Source organism: Schistocerca serialis, chromosome 1 (genome assembly GCF_023864345.2).
Source record: "Schistocerca serialis cubense isolate TAMUIC-IGC-003099 chromosome 1, iqSchSeri2.2, whole genome shotgun sequence".
Lineage (NCBI taxonomy): Eukaryota > Metazoa > Arthropoda > Insecta > Orthoptera > Acrididae > Schistocerca > Schistocerca serialis.
Genome location: NC_064638.1, coordinates 678,568,642 through 678,582,063, shown reverse-complemented (window position 1 = coordinate 678,582,063; position 13,422 = coordinate 678,568,642). Strand labels below are relative to the sequence as shown.

The window sequence follows — 13,422 nt, the reverse complement described above, 5'->3', positions numbered from 1 at the left end:
AGAAACTCAATCCCTCACTCAAGTACCATTTCAGATATTCTAAATGTTAGTGTTTCTTCTATCCATGCACCATAAATTTCATTTTGTAATTCCCCCTCCCCCGCCTCTCTCTCCCTCTACCCATGTAACATGATGCTACTTCCATCTTATCCAGTTCACCTGCCAAACTGCAACCACAGCATTGTGCATCCAGCTGGCACTACATAGCGGCACACATGTGGGTCTTTGCGTGCATGTGTGTGTGCGCACTCATACACACACACACACACACACACACACACACACACACACACACGCACACACACACACATTCTAACTCAAGAAAGGACTGATTCTGAAAACTAGTAAGTTTTGTTTCTCTTTTGTGTGTGCCTGTCAATGACTCAATGCCTGTGCTATTTGATGAGAGGTCCCCTTTATGTTCTATCAGAATTCTACTAATATTATAAATGTTATGTGTAATTCACTTTGTTGAGCTGAACTTGCCTGCTTAGTTGGAATCTGTTAGCCAAATTTTTGTATCTTGGCATCTGTATAGCTTTTGCTAGTTAAAATATTCTTCTTGAGACATTTTCTTAACATTGTCTGTTTGTGAGACAGGTATATGTATCTCGATATCATCAGTTCATCAGTTGGTAATGTCCTCTTTACTTAAAAGCACATAAAGTGGCTAGAACAATAAATCTTCTATATGTATACTATTCAATTTGCTCACTGCATTCCACATTTGATTAATTGGTCCAGAGAGAGACCGAAGGTGAAGTTATGTATCTCTGATATCAATAATGTAGTGTATGTATGAACAGCAAAAGTGACACTGCTGAATGGAATATGTCAAACATATGTATTTTAATAAATATTGTTGAACATGAATAATTCCATTTGTGACAACGGATCACACAAAAGAATGTATTCTTTTACTTTTCGAAAATATCTGGGAATTTTCAATTTACTGCATGAAGTCTACCAGTAGCTTGTTATTTTGGTCCAGAATGTAAAACTACATTGTCAGCTTCAGATAAGAATGCACAGTCCATAGAAAAATTGTTATGCTCCTAGAATTGTGGTTGTGAATTGCACAGTTCATCCTATATTCAGTGTTACTACATTATTCATTTTTTGGATTTGCAGCTCGTGTATTTTTTTCTGTGATTGCAGTTAAAATTATTGGATACGGGTTCCACCTTTTAAGCGAAACATTATTTTTTCTTGTTACTCGAACATGTTTTGGCATCTCTGTGACATCATCAGTGGGTTTTGTTTATTGAAAAACTGTAAAAAGTGAACAGATAACAAGCTATTGTTGTAGGACAACATACAGATGGTCCTGCAAAACCGTATAATGTAAAATCCAGGTAAGGAGAAATATTGCATTTAGGCCTCATTTTGTTAGATCAGCTACAGCCAGAAGTATGTTCACTTTTTACAGTTTTTCAGTAAGTAAAACCCACTGATTATGGCACAGAAGTGCCAAAACATGTTTGGGTAACAAGAAAAAATGGTGTTTGCATAAAAGGCAGAACCTATATCCAATAATTATTATTTTATTTTATTTGTCTTTATTCACCAAACAATCATCTCACAATGATAGATGATTTGTCAAGATAATGCAATGCAAGTCATTAGGACAAAATATACATGTATAACATGCTTTATGACAGTAGGACAGGTAGCCTATGGGAATAGGATAGATGGTCAGCTGTGGTCTTGATTAAGGATTGGCCTTAGTGCTCTAGGATAACCATGGAAAACCCAAATCATTGTGGCAAGACAGAACCTCTCCATCCTCCCGCATATAACAGCAGCACTGCCTCACTTGGTAATTCCCTGTTGTGTAATGTTTCTGGAGTTACAAAGAATTAATTTCAAGTAACTTGCAATATAAGACACAGATTTGTTCTTCACTGCCCACACACTGAGGATGCCAGCTGATGACTCCTCGATTGTTTCTGATCACTGGCAATGTAAAACAGTTCTGCTCTTCGCATACACACACAGTAAGGCACCCACTGATGATTCGAGGACTGTGAAGACCTTGCTGTGCCCATTACGTCACTTCTACACTCCATATTCAACTACGCACAGTTGTCCACCTGGAAAACTAAGCCATTCGACATTACTATCATGCATTTTACATCTTGACACATGATTCTTATGAAAGCAGGAAACTATAAACATGTATTGAAATGTAACAGGGTACTTTAGCTGTCCCCTTTCGCTACTGACCACTATTCTGAGTGTTGTTAATAGAGACTGGGTTATGTGCATCATAAAAACCTCATAAAATGCATGAAAAGTGTTAAAATATGCAAGATCAAATAATAAAAAAACATCGTTGTTACTGTGTGCATTATATCTCCAAAGTAGAACCTGTGCACATCAATTACATGGGAGAATGCCAGCCACGTGAAAAATTGGTACATTTTTAATACTGGTATTATTATCTGAATACTTTCGGGTACAGTTGAAGATGGGAGCCTTTCTGGGATTATTTTCTAAAAATTTGCAAGGATTATTTTCTAAAAATTTGCAAAATGGGGACCATACCGTGTTTCAAGAATTGTTCCTTCTTTGCAATTGTTGTCAGTAACAAGTGGATGTGATGCGAGTGAGTCGCAGCAAAACAATCAATATGTACAGGACCATCTTTGAGATACATCACACACAGAGAGGCATGCTCAAAAACTCCATAATATTTTATTTAAAAAACAACATACAATCATGAATTTTTTTGAACAGCATTAGCTTTTAATTAACACTATTGAACCAAAGCATAATTTACAGTTTATTTCAAATTTTTCTACTATTGTAAACATAAATGACAAAATACTGTTCCAAATGAAACTTCCTGGCAGATTAAAACTGTGTGCCCGACTGAGACTCGAACTCGGGACCTTTGCCTTTCGCGGGCAAGTGCTCTACCAACTGAGCTACCGAAGCACGACTCACGTCCGGTACTCACAGCTTTACTTCTGCCAGTACCTCGTCTCCTACCTTCCAAACTTTACAGAAGCTCTCCTGCAAAACATGCAGAACCAGCACTCCTGAAAGAAAGGATATTGCGGCGACATGGCTTGGCCACAGCCTGGGGGATGTTTCCAGAATGAGATTTTCACTCTGCAGCGGAGTGTGCGCTGATATGAAACTTCCTGGCAGATTAAAACTGTGTGCCCGACCGGGACTCGAACTCGGGACCTTTGCCTTTCGCGGGCAAGTGCTCTACCAACTGAGCTACCGAAGCACGACTCACGTCCGGTACTCACAGCTTTACTTCTGCCAGTACCTCGTCTCCTACCTTCCAAACTTTACAGAAGCTCTCCTGCGAAACATGCAGAACCAGCACTTCTGAAAGAAAGGATATTGCGGAGACATGGCTTAGCCACAGCCTGGGGGATGTTTCCAGAATGAGATTTTCACTCTGCAGCGGAGTATGCTCTGATATGAAACTTCCTGGCAGATTAAAACTGTGTGCCCGACCGAGACTCGAACTCGGGACCTTTGCCTTTCGCGGGCAAGTGCTCTACCAACTGAGCTACCGAAGCACGACTCACGTCCGGTACTCACAGCTTTACTTCTGCCAGTACCTCGTCTCCTACCTTCCAAACTTTACAGAAGCTCTCCTGCAAAACATGCAGAACCAGCACTCCTGAAAGAAAGGATATTGCGGCGACATGGCTTAGCCACAGCCTGGGGGATGTTTCCAGAATGAGATTTTCACTCTGCAGCGGAGTGTGCGCTGATATGAAACTTACTGGCAGATTAAAACTGTGTGCCCGACCGAGACTCGAACTCGGGACCTTTGAGATTTTCACTCTGGAAACATCCCCCAGGCTGTGGCTAAGCCATGTCTCCGCAATATCCTTTCTTTCAGGAGTGCTGGTTCTTCATGTTTCGCAGGAGAGCTTCTGTAAAGTTTGGAAGGTAGGAGACGAGGTACTGGCAGAAGTAAAGCTGTGAGTACCGGACGTGAGTCGTGCTTCGGTAGCTCAGTTGGTAGAGCACTTGCCCGCGAAAGGCAAAGGTCCCGAGTTCGAGTCTCGGTCGGGCACACAGTTTTAATCTGCCAGGAAGTTTCATATCAGCGCACACTCCGCTGCAGAGTGAAAATCTCATTCTGGATACTGTTCCAAATGTTCGGTAGTAAGATTGTGTCTTTGCTCACTCAAAACATTTTTATAAGCAGAAAAGGACCATTCTACATCAACTGAGGTAACTGGGCAGTAGTTGAATTTGGGTGCTGTGTTGGTACTTAATGTTTCTGGTAAAAGATCACCAGTCCCATTAATAAAACTATCAATTTGGCACAAGGGTTCAAAGTCTGGGTTATTGTTTAAAATGTTTTCAAACTTTTCTTTAAGTTTTCTTGGGAATACTTCCGGCAGGGAGGAGTTCTCTAGAATAATTTAATTCATTGACTGAATAGATTCATACAATGCCAAACCTCGAGTTTCAGGCTTTTTAATACTTGTAGGTATATGGGAAAAAATGAGTGCTGATCACAGCAATGTCTGTTTTAATGCCGGCATCATTAAAAGCTTCCTTGCACTGGCAAACTGCCAAAGTCTCTGCACTATCAAAGTCGTTTACTACCCCTCAGCCTCAAAATGTTCATTGTAAAACAACACAACTTCAACCCATGTACCGCAATGAGTTACCACTGGTTCGGCAGGTAAAGGCACATTTGGTAGTTTTTCTTTGTAGGTCTTGATGCGAGCAGGAGCCTTTAGACACACTTCCTTTGTGGATGAAATTATTTTAATTATATTCACAAACGTGGAATGTACTTCTTCAGCAAGTTGATATACTCCAAGAAGTAAAACACATCGCCCTTTCATCTGCAGAAGATTCCGGAAATATTTTTCTAATACCCTCTTTCACTAATCTGGCGATCGTAGAATTATTTACTTTTTCAAGTTCTTTGCAGGTTGCTAAATAGGAAGAAGAAGGCCCTTCCTTTAAAACATCAACAGTTAAATTTGCAATGTAACAGTGATAAGTGTCTGTAGTTTCGTCAACTGAAATCCATATAATTATAATAGAGGGAAATATTCCACGTGGGAAAAATATATCTAAAAACACAGATGATGTGACTTACCGAACGAAAGTGCTGGCAGGTCGATACACACACAAACAAACACAAACATACACACGAAATTCGAGCTTTCGCAACAAACTGTTGCCTCATCAGGAAAGAGGGAAGGAGAGGGAAAGACGAAAGGATGTGGGTTTTAAGGGAGAGGGTAAGGAGTCATTCCAATCCCGGGAGCGGAAAGACTTACCTTAGGGGGAAAAAAGGACAGGTATACACTAAAAAAGATCAGTGATGTGGGAAAAACGGAAATGGAAAAAAAAGCGAAAACGAAAATTTGAACCCAACAATTATGTTTGTTATTGTTACTGTTGCATTTCGAAATCTTTCCTGTCATCTTATTTTCTCTTTCTGATTTTGCTAGTAGTTTCACTTTGTATTCACCTTCTCCTCTTTACCGAATCTACCATACAATTTTATCCCGCCTATATACACTCAATAATACGTAACCCACCTCCAAACCATAACCAAAAAAAATTTTTTTTTCCGCTTTCAACAATACTGCTGCTACAAAATCCACCGTTTCCAGTTCACAAACAGTTCCTTTCAGCTATTAAACAGCCATTTCGGCCAGTTCCAATAACTTTCGTTTTTTTTTTTTTTTTTTTTTTTTCCATTTCAGGTTTTCTCACATCACTGATCTTTTTTAGTGTATACCTGTCCTTTTTCCCCCTAAGGTAAGTCTTTCCGCTCCTGGGATTGGAATGACTCCTTACCCTCTCACTTAAAACCCACATCCTTTCATCTTTCCCTCTCCTTCCCTCTTTGCTGATGAGGCAACAGTTTGTTGCGAAAGCTTGAATTTCGTGTGTATGTTTGTGTTTGTTTGTGTGTGTATCGACCTACCAGCACTTTCGTTCAGTAAGTCACATCATCTGTGTTTTTAGAAATCCATATAATGCTGTACTTCAGTTCATTGCACATTTCTTTCAGAAAATTTACGTAAATTGTCAGTATGTAATCTTATGCATTGTTGATTCATCTGCTATATTTTGTTTCAAGCAATATTTGCACAGGAAGCCTTTGAGGATAGTGTTTGGAAGTTTGTGAAGAGGAATTTTGCTTGCAATGAATGCTTCACAAAGATCCATGTTAAACCGACTTTTTTGGTTACCTTTGGACAAATCCCTGCTACTACAACTTGCTGCTGTCAGAAGTTGTCATCATGGTCCTCTCTTCTGCATTCCTTTGATATGAAGACTTGTCTTGATGTGCTGGTCTATTTGAAACTTTCTTTTGCACGAAATATTTTTCTCACAAACTCGACAATATAAAACAATTCTGTCATGTGTAAATGTTCCAGGAGGCTCAGCTATCCATGTAACGACTCTTTTTTTTTTTTTTTTTTTTTTTTTTTCAGGCAGCATGACACACAACACGTTACACACACTGACGATCAACTGCGTACAAGTAAACAGAAAGCTTAACTGAAACAATGGATGTGCAACTAAAAGCTTGCGTAGTTTAATTTTATTGTTGCCGATGCATACGATACAACAGCAGAGGGGATTAACCAGGGGCATGGGCACAGGAGCATTGACTCTGTCTTCCTGTTCCTGTTCCTCTTCTGTAATGATTTCACTAGGCAGTGGCCTCTCGGTTAGCGATTGCATAGGTCGTGGTCAATCTGTGAGACATCAAAACTAAATTGTGCTAGAGACTGCCCATTTAATTTTAAAAATATTGTAAACATGGAGTGAAATTTTGCATCGTCACTAGATTTTAGTTGAAATAGGCAATAACTAGTGAAAAGGAGCCAAATACGCAAATACTTATAATGCCGTCTCTAGTTGTTATTGTCAAATATATGTGTTGGTACTTACGTGAAGAACCCCTTTGTTGCTGAAGAGGCTTCTGCAATATATTAAGTTACCAACTTTTCACGATGTTCTTACAGTATGCTTCTGTAGAGTAATTACTTTTTTGACAGTTGCTGCGTTGCCCCAGGTTATTCTACAGGACAGTATTGAGTGAAAGAATGCCACCAACATTCTTTAGTGTGATCCACTATCACAAATGGAATTATTCATGTTCAACTATATTTATTAAAAAAATATGTTTGGCACATTCCATTCAGCAATGATTTCTTCTGTTGTTTATATGTACACTACATGATTGATTTCAGAAGTACATAACTCCATCTTCAGTCTGTCTGTTGACCAATCAATCAAATGTGGAATACTCTGAGCAAATTAAATAGTATACATGTAGAAACTTTATTGTTCTAGCCACTTTATGTGCATTTAAGTAAATAGTGAAGTACCTACAGGTAAACTGAAGTCGAGGTACATATACCTGTCTGACAAACAGACAGGTGAAAAGACGTAATTCAAGACGAATATTTGAGCTATGCCAAGATACAAATACCTCGCTAACCATAACCAGTTTCAGTCCACAATTGCCTTTTTCAGATGCCACAATAGTAAAAATAATAAAAAATAATAAAAAGCCTATATTAAGACCTTAAAACAAGTAAAACTATTTATACTAATTCTACTTATGAGTTAAAAAATCTACAGTTTTAACACATGTGGATCATGCCTATGGGTCATGGACAGCATTCGGTGAAAAAATGTACAAGCGTTTTCAAACCACGTATATTACCAAAAAATCAGGGAACCATGATCACATTTTTTCCCTTTTTGCACTAGATGCGCACACACCCATTTGCTAGAAACATAAAATATGTTTGGGTAATTATTCGTAAAATACCAAACCATGGAAAACCCAGGCTGGAATATAACAATATTATGAAAAGGAAAGTTTCTGCTCACCATATAGCTGAGATGCTGAGTTGCAGATAAGCACAACAAAAGGATTGTCGCAAATTAGCTTTCGCCCAGTAAGGCCTTCATCAAAAACACACACACACACACACACACACACACACACACACGCACACACACATATTCTCTTTCAAATGAAGCCACACTACTTTGGCAGTGGCTTCTGCAACTCAGCATCCGTATTTACTCGATTATAAGATGAGGTTTTTTCCAAAAATCAGTATTCGATTACTACAGGATCATCTTATGTTGCTGAGGTAAACATTTTTACATTGTTTAATAGATTGATATAGGTGTAGTCTTACACTTGCAGATGAAGCTCGGGCTATTGAGGTCATATGCAGATTTATTATTTTGAAGACTTTGGAAGGGTAGGCAGTGCAAACAGTTCATGATTTCCTGATCCGCCAAAGTGCTAGATACAAATTGACATTGCTTAAACAGTCATGTGGCATTTGACTCACACAGCGCTACTGCAAGGGATATGCGAGAAACTATAAACTAGCCATCACAACTGCTTAAAGTCTGACAATTTTGTGAAATACAGGATGACTTGGAATTCATTGATATATTCTTGCAGGGGAGTTGAGAACGAGCAGCAAATTATGTCGTGCTGCCAACCATGGGAACCTATACTGCTTACTTCGGCTTTTTGAGAACATCAACTGCGTTTACAAGCGCTGTTTGAGTGAATGTATTTGAATTTTTGAGATTGGACAGATACATAACAATGGTATACATTTCTGCAGGAGATGGTAAAGTCTAGATAGGGGACAGTAGTGTACTTAAATGTTTCCTGCAACCGTGTTGTCAACACTCACCATGAGGCATGATGCGAATGAAAGGGGGTGTGTCAGCTGCTGTATCTGCGCAGCCAATGGGAGAGGGGTGGGTGGCCGAAATGTTTGGATGCGAGAAACATTGTAAACATCTCAGTCATATGTATTCAGCAAAAAAAAAAAACAGCTGCATTCTCAGGTTCTGTCGAAACCACACTCTCAGATATCATAACATTTTCAGAAGAAACAGCAAAATATTTGTGAGATCAAAGAACAGATTGTTTGAATTCCTAAGATACTGAACGGTTTTCACACCGACATAAGATTTACTATGGAAGTAGAAAAACACCAATAGCTACCCTTTGACATTTGACATTGAGGAAAGCTGCAATATGATAGAATCCGAAATCGAAGAAAAGTTAGGATCATTTGAAAATGTATTTAATATTAAGTTTAATGCTTTAAAGCAGGGATTTATTACTTTATAAGAGAATGTCAATAAGCATAATGAATTAATGCATGTCATTCAGTCGCAAATTGCAGGTGTAAGTACACAAGTGGATAATGTAGAGAAAAGCTTCCAAGAGAAGATAGCAAATTCTGATATCGTAAATATAAGTAGTTTGGAGGAACAATTTGAAGGGATTGTAGATCAAAAAGTCACCGAGAGAATAACATCTGGGAACGTGTTGCCTATTGTTTTTTCCATAGATACCAGGAAGGGCATAGATGACCTGTGGAGAGAAGTCAAGCTTATCCAGGGCAAAGTAGAAAAACGGGTAACATCACCTAATGTTGTGCTAACTAGTGAAGTAGTTACAGATTTACAATGGGGGGCTAATTCAGGATTACCCAGGTAATTCCCTAAATTCAAACCCGATGGAGAAGTACATCTCGTCCATTTTTTGAAAAGATTTAACCAAGCTTTGCCAAAAGATTGGAAAGATTCTAAAAATATTTAATTTACCATGGGTTACCTTCTAGTGGAAGCCTCAGAATGGGGAACCATAAATATTGAGAGCTTTTCCTCTTGGGGAGATTTCCAGAAGTAGTTTAAAGAGAAGTATTGGTCTGCAAGTGCACAAGAAAAGTTAATCAGATCCATGGAACCTGGGCAGAGTCATATGTCCCCCAGGGACGTTATTCTGTGTTAACGGATGGAGTGACGACTGTTGGAACCAGAGTTGTTTTCGGTGTTTCTTCCAAAACAGTTTTCCTGCACTGAATTCCTTTAAAATCTTAAACTATTCTGTCATCTCGTCCTAAAATCAATCCTATAATTTTTTTACTTAGAAAACCGGATATGACAGTCAAGTAGAAAACTATCCAGGTGAATCACAGAATAAGAAGGAAAGTGGTATCAACATCAAAATAAAATGAATGGAGTTTTTTTTTTTGTTTTATTATTTATTTTATGGCCTTCATTGGACCACTCTAGTCAAAAATACAAAGTTGTAAACAAGTTGTTACACAGGGATACAATTTGACTCAACAATAACTTAATATGATATTTAGGTAATATAATTATTAGAGTCTATTCTTATATGAAAGGTGTTTTGCTCTTCTGTCTGCCCAATATTTCTTCATTCTTTCAGATATTTTCTTTCTTTCTTCCTGTACTCCTTTTATTGATTTTCATTTGTAGTCTGGTTTGCGGATCTTGCAGTATTCTGGTTTTCTCTGTTTTGTTTTTTAGGTCATCTACTGTAATTTGGAGTTTTTTATATCTTCCTTAATTTCTGTGATCCATTTAATGTCACTCTTGCTATTCCACAATTTTTGTATTACTTTTTTTTACTAATTCTGTTTTCTGGAGTTCTCATCAGATGTCCAAAGAACGAGATGCGTTTCTTCCTGATCGTGCTCATGGCTGGTTCTATTTTCTTATATACTGTTTCATTTGATTCTATTCTCCAATGTCCATTTATTTTCTACTGTTTATTTATACATGTTCTAATTATTCTTCTTTCTATTTTTAGTATTCTGTCAATTTCTGCTGTATTAGTTGTTTTGAAGATAGTTTCAGCTGCATACGTTTTTTCTGGTTGTGTAACTTTTTTTATAGTGTTTTAATTTTGCTTCTATAGATAGGCGCTTTTTTTTTTTTTAATTTGCGTAGTTCAGTTTTTTTTATTCTTTTCTGCCATGATGGCTTCTCATTTAGATTGTATGTTATTATTTTGCCTAAATATTTAAATTTATCAACAATTTTGATTTCCTGTTCTCCTATTGTAATTTTGTTTGCAAGTGGTGGATCAGTTAGCATAATCTCCGTTTTTTCAAATGATATTCTAAGGCCTACTTTCTCTGCTATTTCTTGTAGCGATTTCACTTGTAGCCTGGCTTCTTGAATGGTGTTGGCTAAGAGAGCAAGATCATCAGTGAATCCCAAGCAGTTTAAGCTATCATCATCTTTTGCACTTCCAATTCTTATCATCTTTGGATTGTCCTTGTACCATTCTCTCATTATGTATTCCAGTACACAGTTGAACAGTAATGGTGATAGGCAGTCACCTTGTCTTAAGCCTGTTTTTATGAGGAATGGTTCTGAAATTTCTCCTCTAAACTTCACTTTTGATTTGGTGTTGGTTAGAGTGAGTTGTATTATTTTAATTAGTTTTGAATGGAGTCCTAGATTTCTTAAAATTTTTAATACTGAAGGTCTGTGTAGACAGTCATATGCTTTCTTAAAATCTACAAATGTTATTGCCAGAGGTTTGTTCCGTTTCTTGTAGTATGCCATAATCAATTTTAAACTAATTATCTGCTCTGCACAGCTACTCCGTTGTCTGAAACCTCCCTGATATTCCCCTAATTCCTGTTCTAATTGCTCCTTGATTCTTTCATATAGGATCTTGGATAGAATTTTCTAAGAGAGAGATTCCTCTGTAGTTGTCTGGGTTGCTCTTATCTCCATTTTTGTGTAGTGGGTGGATGATAGCTGTGGTCCAATGTTCGAGGAATCGTTCTGTTACCCAGATTTTTGTTGGAGCCATGTGTAAGGAGGTCTTGACTGTGTCACTTGCATATTTCCACATTTCAACAAAAACCTTCTCCACATGCCTTATAATTTTTTTGTTTTTTAAGAATTTTTCTACTTCTTGGAAAGTTGGAGGGTCTAGTTTGTTAGGTTTGGTTTTTATTGTGGTATTTATGTTGATTTGTAAGGGTTCTTTGGGTTCCTCGCATTTCAGAAGTTTGTTAAATGCTTTTGCCATGATTTCTGCATTTTCCTTGTTACTGTGTGTCATTCTTCCATCTTCATCTTTCAGTATTAGTGTAGGGGCCTCATGTTGTAGTTGTTTCCCAAAGATTTTATAGTAGTTCCTGGAGTTGGTTTTATGATAATTACCTTCTATAGAGTTTATAATATCTTTATGGAATCCTCTCTTGATTCTTCTAATATTTTGTGTGAATTTTTTTCTTTCATTTTTTAGGTTTATGGTATTTTCTTCAGTTTTGTGTGTTTGAAACTTTAACCATGCTTGGTGTCTATCTTCGTGGAATTTTGTCAGATTCTGATGTCCACCATGCATGTTTCCTTCGTGGGTTCAAGGGAGCTAGATTCTCTGCTTCTTTTTTAAGATTAGGCACTAGTTGTTCTAGATCATGTGTTAATTTGATGGTTTGTGTTATTTGTTGGTATTTATCAGTGGTGTAGCGTGATTATAAAGGTTGGGGAGACTCTTCTGCACAAGTGCAAGGCACCTGTCTTTTCTTTACACGAATAAGTCTATAACTCGGTCTACAAAGATCTGATCACTGGATAGCTCTCCAAGTAGTCTCTTTTCTATTGCTAACGTGTTCAAACACAATAGCCGGGTGTTGGACATTGAATTCCTTAAATAATTCTTCACTCGTTTAAAGAGTACTCATGCTTCGTTTTATGCTTGCTATAACTGCGGGTAGAGTCAAAACCAAACGCAGGAACTTCGTTGTTTCTTCATAAACACAGTTTAAATCATAGTTGACAATGTACTTTAAGATGATTCTTCGAGATAAGTGTTTTTTCTCATCAGTGATATGTTACACAGTTCATTCTCATTCTTTGGGAATGCTTTTTGATGGTTTGGGATGCACTTTTCGTTCAGAATTCAACAAACTGAATTTGGGATAAAGTCTTTAAATCTTCTTTCCATCTGAACAATTTGCAAATCCAGTATCTTGTAAGTTAGTGCCCTGAGAGATGTGTTTTGACTGTCACAGAATGATACGTTGCCATTCAAACACAAGCTGCATTTAATGCATTCATCAACGAATGTTTCCGTTCTTAATTGTCATAAGTTTCTCAAAACAGTTCTTATTTCATCTTGGCAAGCAGTTATACTGACAGATTTTGACTGAAAAACATTAAAGAGATGATCAACATAAACAAAGTGCCCTCGGTAGAAGCAAAGCAAGTAGACAAACGTAGGATCATCCATTCGTCGTTTCATTCCCACAGCACAGCTCAAAAGTGCTGGGTCCCATTGAGAGTCTGTAACATCAACTACATAATTAAAAACATTGTGTAACTCTGAGAAATGACTAGATATTGTTGGAACAGCCCTGGAACGAAAGTTTCAGCGAGTGCTGCTTGCAGGTGGCAGATTAAATCCTTTCTCAGTTAGCAATACAGTTCGGTTTGATGATTTGCTGAAAAACGATTGGAATATAGTACGCTCACTTAACAAACATTCGTATTTGTCATATGATTTTGGAGGCATCTAACAGTACCAAATTCGGGTGGTGTGCGTAACAGTGAATAAACAGGGCATAGAGACAGAAC

The 13,422-nt window shown here is 37.7% G+C and overlaps 1 protein-coding gene across 1 annotated transcript in view; it reads left to right on the top strand.

Moving 5' to 3' along the window:
• LOC126480210 (serine/threonine-protein kinase D1) overlaps positions 1–13,422 on the top strand; it is a 232,288-nt gene that overhangs the window by 108,655 nt on the left and 110,211 nt on the right. The gene's annotated exons all lie outside the window — the stretch shown is intronic.